Below are 13,472 nucleotides of genomic sequence, written 5' to 3'. Positions count from 1 at the left end.
ATCCTGCATGCCACGACTAAAAATCTCATGTGCTGCGACTATGAACTGGCGCAGCCAAATAAATTTTTTTGAAGTTTTTAAAAAATTAAGTATAATAGTAGGGGAATATAAAAGAAGGAAATCATTGTGTATACCTATTCTCAAGGACAGTAACATTTAGTTTGTGTGACAAGGTTTCTATAAACTAACTAGGAATGGTATAAAACAAGACTAAGTGTAACAGAAGACACACTAGCCGAAGCTATAAAGAAAGCATTATAAAGAATAGAACGCAAGGTAGTTCTTAAGATGATAGATGTGTCACTCACCTCATACTGCCTCTATCCTATTAGCTATATTTCTGCCCCTACACAGACATGGGCGCACAAACTTTTAACCATCTTTGTATCCTCCACCGTGCTTAGCATAGTGCTTTGCTGTGATGGAAACCAAATCATTCATTCACACATGCATGCATCCTCTAATATTTACTGAGCACACACTATGTGCCAGGAATCGTTCTGGGAGCTAGGGATATAGATGTAAATAAAACAAAACTCTCCTCCCTCAGGAAGTTTACATTTTAGTGGGAGAAATAGACAACAAGATAATAAACAGTGTTCAGAGTATCAGACAGTGACAAGTGCTAAGAAGAAAAAGCAGAGGATTTTTGAAATTTTAGACAAGGGTGACCAAAGAGTACCTCACTAATATAAAGTAACTTTTGAGTAAATGAAGTAAGGAGTTACCCATGTAGAAATCAGTAGAAGAACCATTATAGGCAGAGGGGACAGCAAACACGAAGACTCTGATATACATACGTGCTTGGTATTTTCCGAGAAAAGCAAAAAGGCCACGTAGTTGGAGCAGAATGGAGGAAAGAGAGACTAGTAGGAAATGAAGTCAGAGAGGTAATGGAGTTGGGGGTAGTAGGTAGGGAGCACACCGTGTTTGTTCTCGTAGGTCATAATAAGAACTCAGACTGAAATGGGAAGCCGTTGGAGGGTTTTAAGCAGAGAATCACTTGGGTTGCTATCAATATGTTAAGAACAGACTGAAGAGGGGCAATAACAAAGCAGAGAGAACAGTTAAGGTGCTACTGATATAACCCACGCTAGAGATGTTAGTGGCACTCACTGCTGTAGTTGGGGGCTAGGGGGTGGTATCAAGTTGGTCAAATTCTGGATAGTATTTTGAATATAGAGCAAATAGTATTTATTTGCTGACAGACCACGTGTGAAAAAGAGAGAAGTCAAAGATGCCTGTTAGATATCCAAGAGGAAATATGAAGTGGCCCACTGGATTTGTTCATCTATAGTACAAAGGAGAGGTCCCCAGGGAGAGACAGAAATTTGAGAGTTATCAGTATCGTTTAGATTTTGGAAAGCTAATACGGCGCATAGAATAGCTCTCTATAATCACGCACATTCACATTTCTGCACCAAGTGGGACAGCGTAGAACAGGTTGTCCCCCTAAATTAGTTGTGGAACCAAACTTACCAAAAAACAAACAAAAAATCTTGCATTTCAGAGCTGCAGATAAGAGATTGTGGCTCCATATATCCTTCAACAGCCTGCAAGTCAATAAGCCTGGCAGCTGGAGGATACCAGCAGGACTGAGGAAACATCCATTGCCACGAAGCTGATAAATACAAGTAACATGCAGGCACACACACAGAAAAGGGGGTGAGGAGTACAAAAGCAAAAGAAGGGAGGGGCAAAAAAGAGATGTATCAGTTAGGAATTGCTACCAATAAATGCCTAACTAATTTTGAAGCCAACTGCCAACTAAACAGAGGTATCCTCTAGTTAGCAAACTTTAAAATGCCAACAGAGTTCAGGCTGTAAACTACTTATCTATCACCTGTGTGCCAGCATTGTCCTAGGCACTGAGGCTATCAAGAAAGTAAAGTCCCAATCTAGATGAACTGTGAGCCACTGTATAGCTCTCCCTGATGAAAACCAGTATCAGGTTGTTGACCTGCAAATATACAAGGACAAAAAAAAAAAATCTGCATTTGGTTATAACTGACAACAAATCCCACTGGGCATGTCTTTCGTGTGATTTTTTGTTTTGTTTTGTTTTTTGGGGGTGTGTGTCTTTTGAAGAAAGACCCCAAAAGAAAGTTACAAAACTAAAGAAAGTCAAAGTTTTTTTTTGTAATGTGTTGCTAAAAGACAATCGAACAGATAACTGTATAAAGACAATTAAAATTCATATTTAAAAAGAAAGATGTCTGTCAGAAAAACAAAGCTCCTTGAAACATTTGGAAAGAATATAATGTAATAATGGCAGAACCCTGATTCAGACTACCCAAGTATGCTGCTAGATGAATTTCATTATTTGACCTTAACCTCAACAAAAAACAAACACCCAGAATTAATTACTTAAACTGTAACAAGAAAAAGATTAAAATCCTAAGATATTACCTCTACTACTCACTTATTAAAGTAGCAGAAACAGGAAGGCATGTGAAAGAAAAGAAGTATTAGGAAATAATAGTTGACCATATTAATAATATATCTTCAGCTTGACAGAGTAACAGCAACAAGTTATGCCAAGTCCATAATTTCTTCACTGTGATTCTTAACTACCTTCCAAAGCAGGAGAAGCAATCACATCTGCGAACTGAAGAGAACAGGATGCACAAACTCTGGAAGAGAGACAATTCATGTGCCATTTTCAATACAATGCCACCCCTTCTAACATTCCAAAGCACTCTCTGGGGGTATTTTGAGCCTACAACTCCCTTAAACTAGATGTATGATTTCAGACTCCTCCCTCCTGTTTCTCATTCAGTGTCCCCTCTTCCTCTTCCCACCAAAAGGTGGGCTCTCCTCTGAATTCCTTACAGCTCTTTGCACTTGACTCTTATGCACTCAACCTACACTGATGTGTAGTAAAATCATATTATATGTATATTTACCTTTCCTTCTAAGAATGTAAACTTCTTGGGAACAGAGACTCTTCCTGTGTCAGTCCAGAGCTATTTTAGATGCTCAATAACCTTTAAAATTGTGAATCACTCTGTTGTACACCTGAAACTTACATAACATTGTACATCAACTATACTTCAATTAAAAAAAAAAGGTGGTCAAGAATGCATGTTGAGGGCTTCCCTGGTGGCGCAATGGTTAGGAATCTGCCTGCCAATGCAGGGGACACAGGTTCAAGCCCTGGTCGGGGAAGATCCCACATGCCGTAGAGCAACTAAGTCCATGCGCCACAACTACTGAGCCTGTGCTCTAGAGCCCGCGAGCCACAACTACTGAAGCCCACCCGCCAAGAGCCTGTGCTCCGCAACAAAGAGAAGCCACTGCAATGAGAAGCCCGCGCACCGCAACGGAGAGTAGCCCCCGCTCACCGCAACTAGAGAAAGCCCGTGCACAGCAACGAAGACCCAATGCAGCCAAGAATAAATTAATTAAATAAATTAAGAGAAAAAAAAAAGAACGCATGCTGAGGGACTTCGCTGGTGGTCAAGTGGTTAAGAATCCACCTTCCAATGCAGGAGATGCGGATTCAATCCCTGGTCAGGGAACTAAGATCCCACATGCCGCTGGGCAAATAAGCCCTCACACTGCAACTACTGAGCCCACGTGCTCTGGAGCCTGTGCACCACAACCAGAGAGAAGCCTGCGCACCACAACTACAGAGAAGCCTGCACACCACAATGAAAGATCCCACGTGCTGCAACTAAGACCCAACACAGCCAAATAAATAAATTTTAAAAAAGAAAGAAAAAAGAATGCATGTTGACTCAATTTACCTTTAGAACCTGAATCCCAATCTTTTCCCCCAATGTGCTTTCAAAAGCACATTGCTGGGGACTTCCCTGGTGGTCCAGTGGCTAAGACTCCACACTCCCAACGCAGGGGGCCTGGGTTTGATCCCTGATCAGGGAACTAGATCCCACATGCCGCAACTAAGGGTTTGCATGCCGCAACTTAAGATCCCTCATGCGGCAACAAAGATCCTGCGTGCCACAACTAAGACCCAATGCAACCAAATAAATAAATAATTAAAAAAAAAGCACATTGCTGCTTCCTCCAAAAATTAAACATAAAATTACCATATGACCTAGCAATTCCACTTCTGGGTATATATCCAAAAGAATTCAAAGCAAGTACTTGAAGAGATATTTATACACCCATGTTCACAGCCGCATTACTCACAATAGCCAAGAAGTGGAAACGACCCAAACGTCTATCAACACATGAATAGATAAACAAAATGTGGATGATGGTGATGACTGCACAACAATGTGTATGTACTTAATATCACTGAATTGTACATTTAAAAAATAGATAAAATCATAAATTTTACATATGTTTTACCACAAGTGGGGAAAAAAAAAAAAACCCACGCTGCTCCTTCTCCATTTACTACCCTTAGACCAGAGGCAGCTGAAGTATAGCATTAAGAGTGTGGACTCTGGAACCAGAATGTCTGGGTTCGAATTCTGGATTAGCCACTTAGCATATGTCTAACTTCTCTTTCCCACTGTTTCCTCACCTTTAAAACATAGATTTCATAGTACCCACTACATAGGGTTGTAGTGAAGATTAAACAGATTAATAAATATATAATACTTAACTCAGTGCCTGGGGGGTAGTAAAGGGCTCGATAAATGTTAAGTTCTCTTATTATTATTCAAGGAGACAGGAGGTGTAGTTTGAAAAAGCATTTAACATCATCTATATAAGAATCTACAGAAAATAAAGCTTAACAAACTTTTGGTTGATGGAGTTATCCAGAAGAGTAAGAAAGCCTTTGAAAGCACTGCACTAGATTACTGAATGCCATGGACATATCTTTTAATTCCAACTAAAATTCACAGCCATTAATATCTGCCTCGAATAGCCCTCCAGTATCTTGTCTGTTTGCACTTAAGATGTAAACAGGACTATGCTTTGCCAGGAATTTTATCAAATTACTACACACCACCTTCCTTAAAAAAATAAAATTTTGGGGCTTCCCTGGTGACGCAGTGGTTGAGAGTCCGCCTGCCGATGCAGGGGACACAGGTTCGTGCCCCGGTCCGGGAGGATCCCACATGCCACGGAGCGGCTGGGCCCGTGAACCATGGCCGCTGAGCCTGCGCGTCCGGAGCCTGTGTTCCGCAACGGGAGAGATCACAACAGTGAGAGGCCCGGGTACCGCAAAAAAATTAAAAAATAAAAAAAAATAAAATTTTTTTTACTCTTTAGGTGAAAACATCTTAATTACAAAATGCAAATCTCTCTACGGTCTCTGACTCTGACAAAACTATAGTATATGATACTGATATTTGGAGAGAGAAAAAGCATTTATGAAAACTTTCCTAATACAGCATATCCAGGCTCTTACTTGAATTCTTAAAGCCTATGTGGGACTTCTGACCCTGGTTCGCCAACAGACACCATATTCTTTTTTTTTTTTTTTTTAATAACTAAATTTATTTATTTATTTATTTTTGGTTGCGTTGGGTCTTTGTTGCTGCATGCAGGCTTTCTCTAGTTGTGGTGCGCGGGCTTCTCATTGAGGTGACTTGTTGCAGAGCACAGGCTCTAGACATGCAGGTTTCAGTAGTTGTGGCATGCGGGCTTCAGTAGTTGTGGTGCACGTGCTTAGTTGCTCCACAGCATGTGGGATCTTCCCGGACCAGGGATCGAACCCGTGTTCCCTGCATTGGCAGGCAGATTCTTAACCACTGCACCACCAGGGAAGTCCCAACATATTCTTTAAGGGTATAAATTAGGTCTTTTATGTTTCCCAGCACACAGCATTGCAAATGGTAGGAACAATTATGTGTTGACCAAACTTTCCTCAATGGTAAATTCTCCACTCTTTTCACAAACTTTGTCAGTTTATGGCATCACGAAAAACACCCAGGTTTTCTGCCTCCACACCAGTTCTACCACAGTCACCATAAACCAAACTAAAAAGCTACTGTTGCCATTGCTACTTCTTTAGCTAAGAAGGTGAGACTTAATCTCTTCACATGAGTATAGCACACGGCACCACGCTCTCAGTCCCAACTGAGCAAAGCACAAACCTAGAATTTAACTTCAGTTCAGCTAATTAGCCAGAGGGCTCGCTCAGATATTAGTGCATAAATAAACATATTTGTTCCTTGTTTAATTTCTCATGAAAAATATTGAAAACACAAGTAATTTCTCTTAAGAAAAGATAATGTCTCAACTCAGAGCAAAACCCTCAATTAAACTGGTTCATTAAACTTGGAATGTCCTAAGGCAATTTCCCAATACAGGTTGGAGGGCAACAAGTCACATACACAAGGCTACACTAGTCCTCGATTTCACCCTACTCTCTGTAAAAAAAATAGGGCAAGAACAGTGTTTTATAGAATATAAATAGAAAGTGGTCTAGATGTTCTAACAGAATTACATAAAACAAGCAGACTTTTCAAGAACACCTGAAGCTACCTAAATTGCAACTTATTTATTTGAGAAATTAAATAACAGAACCACCAGTACAATTAAAGCATTCAAAAATGCAGAAGCTGAGGAAATTGGAGTATTTCATTCAAAGTCTGAGTTTTAAAAAAAAAAATCACCATCTTCTATAAAAGATCATTTTTTTAATATAATGTAAGTCCAACCCTTCCTTTTCTAAATTTCAGCCTTGGGAAGAGGAGTTTCCACATCCTTTTCTTGGCTAACTGGGTTTGAAGTTCTAAGGCACCGAAATAGTGGCGAAGCCTAACTACCCACCATCCCATTGGCTCAGAAGAAACCCCGCCCCGTACAGCCACGGTAACCCAACATCAAGGGAACTCCAGGAAAGGTTGTCCCCGGCCACATTTCTAGTCTCTGAGGAGTCTCTGCCCCTCCCCCCACCATCACCGCTGCGGAAGCACGGTCTCAGCACGAGCAGCACTCGACCGCAGACTGCAACGAAAGGACCTTGAGCACCTCGCCCAGATAATTACAACCGAGAGGGGAGGGGCGGGGACCACGATCCCACTGTCCAGGCTGCATGGTGCCATCCATGCTGCACCAAGCAAAGCAGAGACAACAGCTCTGGCACCTGACCCTCGTGCCCCAGGCAAAAGGCATGGCTGAGCCACAAGAGAAAGCCCTGACATCTCCACAGTTTGCAGTCTGGGGGCCCCTCCCACCCAAAAGAGACGTAGGGCGGGGCAGATCTAGGCGCCGCGACTCCCAGCCAGACCGGACAGCGGGCTTTCCCGAGCCCCGCCTCACTTGCCAAGGAGGCGGAAACCCGCGGAAGGGGGAGGACGGCCAGGGGGAGTGGCATCGCCGCTCCATACTGCCCCTCCGGCCAACCGGATCCCGGGAAGGCGGAGGAAGGCGGACTTCACGCCCCCTCCCTGCCGCGCCCCGAAGCCACAAGCGGGAGACCCCCAGGCCGTCCCTTCACCCCAGCAGGCCAGTGCAAGGCCGCCCAGCCGAGGCCCCGCCCAACCCGGGAAGACCGGAGGGGTGGTCGACCGCAAACAGCACTTAACACAGGGCCCAGCCCCGCCCCTTTCTCCACAATCGCACGCGCGCGCCGGCCCCGCCCCTGAGCGGCGGCGCGAGAGCCCGCCCCCTCCGCGCGCACCGGGACTACGCTCTCCTCCCCCTCCCGCACCGAGAGCTACCCCGCTCCGCCCCCCACCCCCCTCACACATCCACACGCCTCCCGCCCGCCTGCTCTACGGGAAGCCGAGGAGGTCAGTCCCCCCCAAAAATACACACCCTCGAGTCCGGCGTTACCCGCCACCAGGCTCCCTGCCCCGACCCCGGCCCGGCGTGCTCTCACCGCAAAGCTGCTTCGGCCGCTCTCACTGCGTGTCCCTCCTAGCATGAACCTCAGGCTCAGCACGGAGGCCCCGAGAAACGCGCGGGGCACAGGCCCGCCAAAGCGGACTGGCAGCCTCCTCTCCGCTAACGAAGCGGTCACAGGCCCCAGTGCCCAGACTGGGAAGGAGGGAGGGAGGGAGGGAGGGAAACTCCAAGGGGGGAAGGGGAGGGGGGGAAGATGGAGAAACCGTCTCCGCCGCCTCTACCGCCGCGGCCGCTTCTCTGTTACCCGGGAAATCCCGCCCACTCACCCGGCCCGCCCCGCAGAAGGAAGACTCAACTTCGCTCCGCACAGGCCGTACTATCCGCCTGTCAAAGGTTTAGCCAATCGCTGCACCCTGGCTGCCGACTGCCCGCCCCTTCCCCCCCGGCTGGGAGGGCAGTGGGGGGGGAAAGCCGCTCACCTTCTCCACGCCCCTATTGGCGGGGAGCTTCCCTAACTCAACCCCGCCTATTGGAGACGAATTGCTGAATCCCACCCCCAAGCCGCAACACTATTGGAGGAGGCAGGGAAGCTCTTCACGCCTCATTGGAGGACTCCACATGTCCCGCCCCTTGCCCTCTCAGCTACAGGCCCAACAACTCCGCTCCCGCCCTCGCCAGTCATTGCATTGGAAGGCTACCCCTAGCTCTCTGGCTGCCCCAGGAAGGTAAGTAATCGATGTGGGGTAAAAATGTCCGTGAGATAGTCTCCTCCTACCGCACTGCCGGGCCAGGCCCCGCCCCCAACCATCGGATTGGGTATCTCGACGCCGGTAGGAGCCTCTATTGGCTAGGATGCCCGTCTAGGAAGAAGCTGACTCCGCCCTGCGCGAGGAGGCTGAACCTTAGCAGTCCTTTTGTGGAATGTTTACACTAGAGACTGAAGCGCAGAGAGTTCCAGGGCCTGAAACAGGAGGTGGTGCGGAGCTCAGCAGCGGGAATTCGATGCCCTGGGATTTGTAAGGGAGAGGCAGCAGCATCAGGACCCCCTTACAAAAAATGATAAAGAGAACCTCATCATTCCCATCCAGTTCTCTACAATTTACATTTCCGCACACTGCCTCCTTGTAAACACAAATATACGGAGCAGCCGACAGCTCCTTTCAGTAAGTATAGAATACAGAATTAAGGGCTGGAGACCAAAATCGAGGAATAGCCCCAGGGGTTGTTCAGCCCGCAGCTAGTGGTGGCTGCATACTTCTATCGCCGACACTCCCTAAACCTGAATATGCAGTCCTAAGAGGGCGGAGATAACCAAAATGAGGGCAGGGCCCTAAGAGCCAACGCCCTGGCAAGCCTCCGGAAGGCGGAGCGTGAAGCGTAAGGCACTAGCGATCTCCAGAGTAAAACTGGAGGAATCAAGACTCGAAGAACTGAGGAAGGAGACCAAACAGGCCACGGCATAAATGAATCCTACGCCACACTTAAAGAGAAATGATAAAAATTCCAGAGTTGGGGACAATAATAAGAACAGCTGTTCCCTCCTTCTTGGCCAACGAGTGTTAATGACAGTCCCTAGGCCCTCTCTGTGTAGGTAATATGGCCTTGAACAGAGAAACAAAGTGCTTGCGATACCTAGGTGGCTTTTATTTATTCACTAAATAGGGCGAACTGACGCTGGCCTTGCTTTGGGGGGCGCTCACGGAGCGCCAGGAGGGGAGGGGGCGGGACTAGAGTTTTCCCGCTCTCTTCCGCAAAAAGGCTACTGCCCCAAGAGAGCTGAGTCAGTATCCAAGAGGCAGGCCCCAGGTAACTCACTCCTAGGTCCTACCTTGTCCTCCCTCTGCAATCTGCCGGAGACCGCAAGAAATGAGCGCTGGCAACAGGTGGGCCTGACTCCCAAGCCTCAAGGACAAGGCAGCGAACTGTGAACTCCATGAATAGCCGACAGATGGGAGCTGCCTCGCCGGGAGCTAAGCCCTGCCCCAGGACGGAGCTCAAAAAATAAGTCACACCAATGAAACAAACGAGACCCCCAGGCCAAACCTCTAGGAGGTTACGAAGAAGAGGTAATCATGCAGAACTGACCGAGGGCTATTTTAAATTTGGGCCGTCCTCCGCTCCCTGGACTGGGTGCCACACGGCGCTCCCACCTGGACATCAAGAACCACTTGGAACCCAAGCATAATTGGGCCGCCCTCGACTTTTCTGTCAACAGGGGATGAGCTGCCCTGGGTCTTGCCTAAGGCATCCAGGCCAATCCTAAGTTGCTCAGAGTTTTTGATAAAGCCAAGCAAGGACAGCGGCTGCCTTGTGCTGGGAAGAAAACACACTGCCAGCGTCCGCAGCGTTCTCAAGCTTAAGCCTAGGGCGATTTCCAGGAAGTCGAGAGTCGCGGGAAAAGCCAGGCCACAGGGTCACAACTTTAGTACTTGGCGAGGAAGGATAGACCCCACACCCTCCTCCCAACCCTTGCAGAACCCCGAGAGCTAAGTCCCCCAAAGCCACCGTACACCGTCAACTCCTAACTTCATCGCAAAGGCTACCAGATCTCGAGACTTGGAGAAATCATTGTGTGCCTCTTGCCTCTCCCCGCCCCCCTTGCCAAGGGCTCCAAGCCCGGGACTTCCGGGCGGGAGGACTGTTCGAAGGAGCTAGGCGGGCCTCACACATGTGCTGAGCGCGCACACACGCTAGGGGAGGGGGCGGGGAACAGGGGTGGACTTCCCCCTCCAAGCTCTCTGCGCCGGAGGAGGCGGGACTATCCGCCCCACCAATCAGAAGTAGGGGCGGGACCCTTGCGCCTCACGTAAGCCGCAGGAATCCTCCCTCCGCCCTTCACGGAAAAAAATCTTAGCAACTTAAACTCCAGCCCGACCTCCGATAGGCGGAGCTCGGGAGAATATCATCCAATCAACAACCGAGAAGGAAAAAAGGAGCTTCGCCCAGCCAGTGGAAGACAAGAGAAGGCGGGCCCTCTGGAGGAGCCCGAGATGGGTGGAAGAGAGAGGGAAAGGCCCCGCCCCTCAGCTCCTCTCCGGGCCGGTTGCACAAGCCGTCGCTGGAGTAGATAGTAAACAGGCTAGGCCAAGGAGTGGAGGCAGGGGCAGCCCGGCGCTCCATAAGCCCGGGCCCCTGCGCCTCTTCTCCCGGCGTCGCCCCGCCCGACCTCGGCGGTTCGCGCCGGCGCCCCGCCTCCCAGCCCACGGCCGCCATCCCGGCTGACAGGCGCGCCCCCCGCGCCCCTCCCGCCGGCTGATGCATTTCCTTTTCCCGATTCCGAGCGTGGAGACTTGTTTTCCCAGTTTCCGACCTTCACTGCCCCTTTCAGGCCACCCCCTCGTGGGAGCGCTCACACGTCCGTGCCCCCACCCCCGTCCCATCCGCGGGCAAACAGCACGGCCGGGGGAGGGGAAGGGAGCCACCGTCGCTGCCTTGGGGTGGGCGGGGAAGGAGGCAGCTCCATGTTTGCAAGGGGATCAGCTGGGGCCGCGGGTCGCAGCCGCCGAGTTTGTGGAGGTTTTCCACACCCCCAGGCCGGGTTCCAGCGCCGAATGCTGGCTTTACTGCCACGGCCCGGGAGGTCGGAGAGCCCAGACCGGCGCATGGGTCTAGTGCGAGGCGCTGGTGCTCTTTCCGGTGGCCTCCCCCGCCCCCGGCCGCCCCTCCCGCAAGTCCGGCGTTGCCCCCGCCCCCAGAGTCCATAACAACCGCGGGCCCTAGGCGCCCGCGCCTCTTCGGAGCGCGCCCACCGCCCCCTCCGACAAGTTTGCGGACAGAAACAAAACCCTCGGGCGGCTGCCGCCCTCGCCCTGCGTGGTTAGCGGGGAAAGCCGCGGGCCCGGTCTCGCTCGCTAACTCCAGCTCTCGACCAACTCCCGGCGCCGCGGGCTCAGTGAGCCCGGCCGGCTTGGCTCAGGCCGCCGCCCCCTGCCGAGCCCGCGCGCCGCAGCCCGGGCCCGGTTCCAGTTGGTGTATGGAATCTCCCCTTTTTTCTTCTCTACAATAATTTTTTAAGGCATTGCAGGAGCGAGGGGGATCTCCTCCTGCCGGCCCCTTACCCAGTCCGTCGCCCAAACCTACCGAAACCGACCGCTCGGTGAAATAAACTAGGCAGCACGGTCAGCGCACTGGCGACCCCGGGCCGGGCCGACCCCCTCCCCACGGATCCGGCCCGGCTTGGAAACGCACACTGGCGAGCGGGCGGCGCCAAGAGCTCTCCTTCCTGGCCTGCCCCTCGCTCAGCTCCCTCGGCCGCCGGACTCCGAGCCTCCCCTAGTTCCGTCCCAGGGACCGCGGCGCCTACACCATGGCGGACTGGCCAAAGCGACCGGCCGGCAAACAAGCCCCCCAAACCCTCGAGATTGGGGAGACCAAATTAAAAGCAGCTGTTTAACATACCTTCCGAGCCAGGCGAGGAGTACTGAATGGGGGGGAACGCCCCCCACGGGCCATTGGCTCCCCGGTGCTCGCGTCAGTCATACTGGGCCCGCCTCCTCCCCTCGCTCCACCTCTTCCCCTTCATTGAACGCCCCCTCCCTCCAAAAAATATAAACAAATTAATTAAACTAGTCGTGAGCGGGAGGCGCATCTCTGGCAGAGGTCCCTATCTCTGCCGCACCGCCGCTTTGAGTTTCTTGCGGCCCTTGGACTAGGAGACCTCCTGGGACTCAAAGATCCGCTGGGTGGACCCGGAGGAGGAGCTAGCGGGGCTACCTGGCCCCCACTTCCTTCATACACACACCCCATTTGGAGCTGGGCAGAGGGAGGCGGGTAAGGATACCCTACCGACTGGCTGGAATGTCCCGACCCCCCTGTCTGTGTAACCTGTGTCTGGCCCATTCCGTTAAGTGCCTGCCTAAAAATGAGCGGTATAAGCTGGAAGTCCTGTGTTGGGGCAACAGGCATTTGCCCAAGCACCTACTGGGGTAAGGCAGACACATTCATACCGCACCTGCTGCTTGGGTGCGATTACAGAGACTGAATGAGATGCTCACTATGTACCCTCCAAGGGCATCAGACCTAGCTGAGGAGATGCTACAGAAAGAGCTAAGGCAAGGTGGAAAATGTATATGTAATTAGACATCCACAGAAGCTCAGAGCATGGAGATTCTTTCTAGCTGAGGAAAACTGGATGAAGTCTTCATGGAGAAGGTGGCACTCAGGTAGAAATGGAGGGGCAAGTTATTCTCAGCAAAGGACACAAAGAGGTAAATGCAAAGAAACATTAAGAACCATTTAAAGTGTGGCTGTAGTAATGAAATTCAGGGTTGGAAAGATGCAAAGAGCAGAAGACTTTACTACCTTGTTAACATTCTTAGACTTGCACAGCAGAATGTGCAAGCAGCATGGCTGCTCACAGGACCACAGGCCCAGAACTATGGTTTAAGATGCTCAACATCCCAGCAGCTGGATGGATTCTGAGGGTGGGTTGAATGAGGGGTGCCTACAGGCAGCAAGGTGAGGCAAAAAGGCTGTTGTAATAGTGGGTTTGGAGACTACAGAGGTACATCTTCTGGTGGGAGGGGTAGGTGGAGGGAGCCAAGAGGTTTCTTCTCTTTCTCCCAGCCCCCCAATCCAGAAACCCTTCCCTACCTTCAGCAGCCCTCAAGTCAAAACTCTGACTCAGATGCTTCCCTGAATCATTTGTAGTGTTTTGGAGGGGTGAGTGAGGGTACCCCACATGTCTGTGCTCAACAGAGCTGAGCCTGGGGCCAGAATACAAGATGAGTGAGTGGGAAAGACCTGTTGATTGAGGT

At 50.4% G+C, this 13,472-nt stretch overlaps 1 protein-coding gene across 5 annotated transcripts in view; it reads right to left on the bottom strand.

Annotated features, from left to right (window-relative positions):
• SIN3A (SIN3 transcription regulator family member A) overlaps positions 1–12,178 on the bottom strand; it is a 66,533-nt gene extending 54,355 nt beyond the window's left edge. For 2 of the 5 annotated variants that reach the window (XM_022580066.3, XM_089906974.1), the window contains exon 1: positions 7,751–7,932. The gene's annotated coding sequence lies outside the window, so the exon portion shown is untranslated. Of the gene's footprint in view, positions 1–1,479; positions 2,569–7,750; positions 7,934–12,114 lie in introns of those variants that run through there. The other 3 variants (XM_089906973.1, XM_089906975.1, XM_022580068.2) reach the window with 3 other exon arrangements.
• Positions 12,179–13,472: the final 1,294 nt, after the last annotated feature.

This window comes from Delphinapterus leucas, chromosome 2 (genome assembly GCF_059928025.1).
Source record: "Delphinapterus leucas isolate spDelLeu-1000000601 "Yukka" chromosome 2, BTC_Dleu_Yukka2, whole genome shotgun sequence".
Lineage (NCBI taxonomy): Eukaryota > Metazoa > Chordata > Mammalia > Artiodactyla > Monodontidae > Delphinapterus > Delphinapterus leucas.
This window is presented reverse-complemented; position numbering and strand designations above follow the sequence as displayed.